Source organism: Delphinapterus leucas, chromosome 20, assembly GCF_059928025.1.
Source record: "Delphinapterus leucas isolate spDelLeu-1000000601 "Yukka" chromosome 20, BTC_Dleu_Yukka2, whole genome shotgun sequence".
Lineage (NCBI taxonomy): Eukaryota > Metazoa > Chordata > Mammalia > Artiodactyla > Monodontidae > Delphinapterus > Delphinapterus leucas.
Window position 1 is genome coordinate 1,900,799 of NC_143148.1, and position 6,314 is coordinate 1,907,112.

Consider the following 6,314-nt stretch of genomic DNA (forward strand, 5'->3'; position numbering starts at 1 on the left):
GGTGTGCTTCATTATTGTCTAAAATAATAACTACATAAAGTTAGATAACATTAGTCTATCGTTGATACTGTCCACCTCAGTAAACCTGAGAGGCAGTAATCAAGCACAACATATTTACTTGGGATCACAGAATTGCAATTCGGGACACGCATTCAAGTAGCAACCCAAAAGGTATTCTGCTAGGGAGTAAAATACAGGGGATTTTAAATGCAAAGAGAGTTTTGTATTACAGAATTTTAATTGGAATTGGAGACAGAAGCTAGTCTTGGTTGAACGGGATTGTGTACTAAGACTATCACTAGAGGGGAGTAATAGTCCATTAGTGTGACAAGTTGCAAGTGTTATTGCAGAGTCCTTGGAATATTTGCAGGTTGGCTCAGATCAAAAGTTCATGGTTTCACCAGGTGGGGAGGTGCAGGATGTCCACTAATTAATAGCCTCCCAGCTCCACGTTAAAACCCCTTGACATCAGTGATTCCATTTTATTTCACATTCTACAACACTATTAATTTGTCATGCCTTGCAGGAGTTCTCAAAGCAAATATAAAAATTTTCACAGCATATGCACAAACTATATGATAATAGCAGGCTTCTTTTATTTAAAAAAAATTAAAATTGAAACAAGAAAAAAACACTTTAAGAAGATATTGAGCTACCTATAATTTTAAAAGAGTTAAAATATAAATAATAAATTCAATAAGTACTACTATTTTTTTTAAGTTCTACAAATTAAAAAGAGGAAGATTTAAAACCTCACTGCCGGCTTGCATGATCTTAGTTCCCCACATAGGGATTGAACCCAGGCCCACGGCGGAGTCCTAACCACTGGACCACCAGGGAGCTACTGAAGGCAACATTCTTTTTCTTTTTTTAATTTATTTATTTTATTGATTTATTATATTTGGCTGCACTGGGTCTTCGTTGCTGCGCACAGGCTTTCTCTAGTTGCAGGTAGCGGGGGCTACTCTGTTGCGGTGTGCGGGCTTCTTGTTGCGGTAGCTTCCCTTGTTGCGGAGCACGGACTCTGGGCACATGGGCTTTAGTAGTTGCAGCATGTGGGCTCAGTAGTTGTGGCTCACAGGCTTCAGTAGTTGTGGCTCGTGGGCTCTAGGCGCGCAGAGTCTGTAGTTGCGGCTCACAGGCTTAGTGGCGCCACAGCATGTAGGATGTTCCCGGACCAGGGATCGAACCCGTGTTCCCTGTATTGGCAGGCAGATTCTTAACCACTGTACCACCAGGGAAGTCCCTAAATTTATTTATTTATTTATTTATTTATAAATTAAAAAAATTTTTTTTCCGTACGCGGGCCTCTCACTGTTGTGGCCTCTCCTGTTGCGGAGCACAGGCTCCGGACACGCAGGCTCAGCGGCCGTGGCTCATGGGCCCAGCCGCCCCGCAGCATGTGGGATCCTCCCGGACCGGGGCAGGAACCCGTGTCCCCTGCATCGGCAGGCGGACTCTCAACCACTGCTCCACCAGGGAAGCCCCCTAAATTTATTTTTAACATAAGCCCCACCATATAATTTTTCCGGCAAATTTGTTCAATATATTACCCTTTCCCCCTTACATGCCTTTGGCAACTTTACAGGAAATAAATTGACATTATTAGGGTTTGTAAATATCTACATTCTCTACGCTTTCCCATTGTTCTAAAGTTAGTGTAGATATACAGTAAATTCTTAAATAAGAAGAAAAATATTTTCATATTTCTTGTTTTCAAAACATCCTTCATTCTGCTCAGCCAGCTGGTAAGTGTCTGTGTCCAGCCCTAACTCAGATCCTAATTCTGTTCCGAATGCCCATCCACCTCCTCAATCCAAAGCGTCCACTTGAATGTCTCAAACACACCATGAACTCATCATGAATAACAGAAATTCATTCCCAATTTCAGTGAATAGTCTTGCCATCCAAACAAGTCTGAAATTCAGATTCATCCTTTGGCCATAATACTCCACACACAATGTTAAGAAATTGTGACTGTATCACATAAGCCTGTTCTGATGTCTGGGTGTCTCTCTTTTGTGTTTGGTTTCCAATGTTATTAGCGTTTCTCTCCAGGTACCAAGTTTCCATGCATCTTTTATCTATTGTATTTTTATCTATTTTATCTATTGTATCAGCATGCACTGATGTCGTTGATTATTTTATAAGCTGTTGAAACATTTCACCTACTTCTACTGCTATTTCTGCATTTATTAGCTAGAAATCCTCTGTAAAGAAGAGTTTTTCCATAATCTTCCGTTCAGTTACCTCAAAATACAGTTTGTAAAGATCAGGGAGGCAAGAGCTTGATCCCTCAACTCTATTTAGCAATTTTTCAGGATAATTATTTGGACCACTAACATCATGCTCAAACAATAATGAAATGTTTATCTCAGGGATAAGGTGCCCCTGTTGCACACATGCTAAGACTGTGATCGTGGTAGCCACTCTCCTAGTAGGAATAAGCATTTAGTAAGTGGCTCTTCTTTTCAGATAAGTCTCTTATTTTATTTTATTATTTTAAAAAATGTTTATTTATTTATTTAGGCTGTGCCCTGTCTTAGTTGCAGTGCGTGGGATCCTCGTTGTGGCATGTTTAGTTGTGGCATGCGAGATCTTTTTTAGTTGTGGCATGTGGGCTGTTAGTTGCAGCTTGCGGACTCTTAGTTGCGGCATGGGAACTCTTAGTTGTGGCATGCATGGGGGATCTAGTTCCCCGACCAGGGTTCGAACCCAGGCACCCTGCATTGAGAGCATGGAGTACCCACTGGACCACCAGGGAAGTCCATCTTATTTTATTTTATTATTTATTTATTTATTTGGCTGCGCCATGCAGCAAGCAGGATCTTAGTTTCCCTCCCAGGGATCGAGCCCATACCCCCCACATTGGGAGTGCTGAATCTTAAGCACTCGACTGCCAGGGAAGTCCCAGATAAGTCTCATATTTTAAAATTAATTTTATCTGTTTTAGTCCATTCGAACTGCTGTAAGAAAACATCATATACTGGGTGGCTTATAATCAACAGGCATTTATTTCTCACAGCTCTGGAGGCTGGAAGTCCAAACTCAAGTTTCCCATGGATTCAGTGTCTGGTGAGAGCCCACTTCCTGTTTCATAGAAAACCTCCTTTTCCTTGCCATGTCCTCACATTGTAAAAGAAGTGAACTTTCCGGGCCCTCTTTTATAAGGGCACAGTTCCTTTCATGAGGGTAGAGCCCTTCTGACCTAACCACCTACCAAGTATCCTATGTCCTAATATCATGACATTAGGCATAAAGTTTTGAACATAAGAATTGAGGGGAAAACAAACATTGAGACCATAGCAGTATCTATTTCAGGAAATTGAGTAAGAAATATATGGAAAAAATAGTTGGACTTGCTGGGGTTTCAACAGAAACACTGAGATGTACTCATGCAGGAAAGAATTATTTTGTGTGGGAAACGGGCAGAATACCACATCATCTACTTCCTACTTGGCATCCTGACAGATATCATCCATTTCCCCTGTCATGATCTTGGCTTAACTCTTTTTTAATTGTTCCTTGATTGCACATACTGAAGCCTACAAAATTATCTCTGAAGCTTTGAGCTACATAGAGTTGAAGAGCAGTGCAGTTTATTGGGAATTCCCTGGCAGTCCAGTAGTTAGGACTTGGCACTTTCACTGCCATGGCTCCAGGTTTGATCCCTAGTCGGGGAACTAAGATCCCCGAAATCCGTGCAGCCCGGCCAGAAAAAAAAAAAAGCATGCAGTTTGTGACTGAGTGACATTGCAGCGTGTGCATTCAGGTTTTCCTTTGTGTTCCTGTTGGCTGAATGCAGTCTACAAAACAATATCTCCCTTTAAAGGGAATACCTCTTCAAAAAACAGAGGGACAAAATAAAGATGCTTGGATAATAACATATGCTTAAAATTATAATTTATGTCAAAGCACCCTCATTTAAAAAAAATCTACCCTATATTTTCCCAACTTACTTTTGATGAACTTCATCAAGTTATTTAAAAGTTTATAGAAAAGATTTCACTACTGTCCATCTTTTTCAGGGACACCAACCTCTTCCTCCCCAACATCCCAGTAATGGCCATGTGTGAAGCCCTTTCTCTCTTGACTCTGAGCAAACATACTGAAACTGAGAAAACTGATTGTAAAACTTCCATCCACATGTATTTGAAAAGGAGCAAGATAATGTTTATTAGTTTGCAGCTATGAGTGAAGGTACTTTGTATCTGAGTGATATCATACCATGTGTTAATCCCCCATATGGTGAAGAGAGAAATAAGTCTCACTTGTGGGGTCTTTATGGAGCACTACAACACAGTTGTGGAAATTGTACCCTTAGAGCCATATAAAGGATTTATTATATTCACAGGTCCTAGAAGAGACTGGCATGCCACCCCACACAGGAGCTATATAGGAGGAGCACCTGGAGAGCATTCTCAACAAAGCAGAAGAGTGGGCCCCCCTAGGTAAGTGCCATTACTGGGGATCAGGGCGGAGTACCCAGGCAGAAGTCATGGGGGGGTTTCATTGGTGGGTTGGAATGTCACTAAGTCATGGGAGGACAAGAAGGGGAACTTGAGTTGGGGCCACAGCCTCATCACTCTGGTGTACCCAGTCACCCGGGGTGGGGTGGTGGGGTGGGGATGTGCTCATAGCCAGTCTGTGGGGATGTTGAGGCAGCAGAATACGAACATTAAAAAATTTACAATACAGTATGTCCACTTGTTATGTTCCGAGCATCTTAAGTGACAAGATGCAAAAAACACAACAGGGAAATCTGGATCGTTCCCTTTAGGAACATCCCATGCCTCGCCTCCTTCATTAGAGCCTCTGCATTTCCTTTGCCAGCTCCTCTCCAGGCCTCTGGGCCCCAGGCTCCTAGAAGAAACAGACACACCCTCTCCCGGCCGGCTGCAGAACAAGAACTACGCTACCACGTGCGCCACAACCAGAGAAGCCCGCGGGCCCCAACGAAGACGTAGCGCATAATGAATGAATGAGTGAATAAATAAAATATTTTTTAAAAAAGAACCACACTACCCAGCAGGCTGTGCTTTGCGGGATGGCTGTGAGGGTCGGACTGATGGCGTCACAGAAAAGGGGCGTTACTGGCTCGCGTTGTCAGGGGCGGGACTTCCTGCGCCGGAGGAGCGGGCTTTTCTTTGTGGTGAGGCTGGTGTGTCCACACCCACTACGAGCTCTTCCCGGGACTTAGGGACGGAGCGGGGAGGACAGCCTGGAGGGCCCACCTGTGCCTTTGTACGACCTGGGGGAGTGTCAGCTAAGCCCGCTGGACCCGCCGGTCTCCGGCGCCCTCATGTGGCCCTACGCTCCCCGCGGTGCGATGGCGGCGCTGGTGACCCCGGCGCAGGTGAGTGGAAGGTGCGCCAGGCCACGCCCGCTAGGACCCCACCACGTGGCCGAGGCGCGCTGCTGTGCAGGATGGTGGTGTCCTGTGAGTCGTCACCTTGTCCTCCCCAGGGCATTGTTTGTCGGAGCCTCAGGATGGGGTCGCTTGTGCTCCGGGTGGGAACCCAGGTTAGAAGCTTCACGCGGAGGGTTCCATTTCTGTCAGTCAGTGGGACGCTGTGTGGTAGGGAGAGATGTGGTTTCTCGAATCTCCCTGACCCCATACCGCTGGCGTGGAAGGACCCGCAGGGAGGAGCGCAGACCGCACAGTCCGGAGACATTTCTGTGTGTTGCGGCCCCGCCCCTTCCCGAGTCTAGGACCTTGAGCAGCTTTCCCTGTTGCCCTTGGCTTCTGTTTTCTCGGGCACAAAACAGGAATATTAAAGTTCCTCCAACTGGGTTTGAGGGAACTAGAAAAAGCACATGGGTGACGTGTATCCCCCCGCGTCCAGCACGGTGCAGGGAGCATCGCTCTGGTTTTCTTTCCACGGAGGTGCCTCTTGAGCCTTTGTTGATGTTAGAGGCTCATTCCTGGGAGAATCTGACCCTTGGGCTTCCCAGCTGTGTAACCTCTACAGAGATAAGGGCTGGGGTGGGGAAGAGGCAGGAGTAGCCTGCAGCAGCTTGGGGATTGCAGCCCTGCTAGGATAGAAAAGGTGTCAGGAGGGACAGGGCGCCCAGGTCAAGGAATTTGTCTTTCAGTTTACAGCCAGTCGAACTGGCTTCCCACTGAATCTGTTTTCCTGTTTGAGGTTCAGTTACATATGATAAGTGGTGATAGTGTGCAGGAGTGTGGTGTCCCTTTGGACATGAAAACACAAGAGGTCCTGGGTAATTCCATAGCCGTGACCCTGAGTACCCTCATCAGAGTCCTGATCGCTGTCAGGACTTGTCTTATTTGTTAACTTCCCATTCACTTG

General features: G+C 45.5%; 1 long non-coding RNA gene across 2 annotated transcripts in view; it reads left to right on the forward strand.

Annotated features, from left to right (window-relative positions):
- LOC111170021 (uncharacterized) overlaps positions 1–6,314 on the forward strand; it is a 39,932-nt gene that overhangs the window by 14,564 nt on the left and 19,054 nt on the right. The window contains exons 3-5 of one of the 2 annotated variants that reach the window (XR_016390810.1): positions 3,026–3,075; positions 4,355–4,451; positions 4,834–5,356. This is a non-coding gene — a long non-coding RNA (uncharacterized LOC111170021). The remainder of the gene's footprint in view (positions 1–3,025; positions 3,076–4,354; positions 4,452–4,833; positions 5,357–6,314) is intronic. The other variant, XR_002643333.2, reaches the window with a different exon arrangement.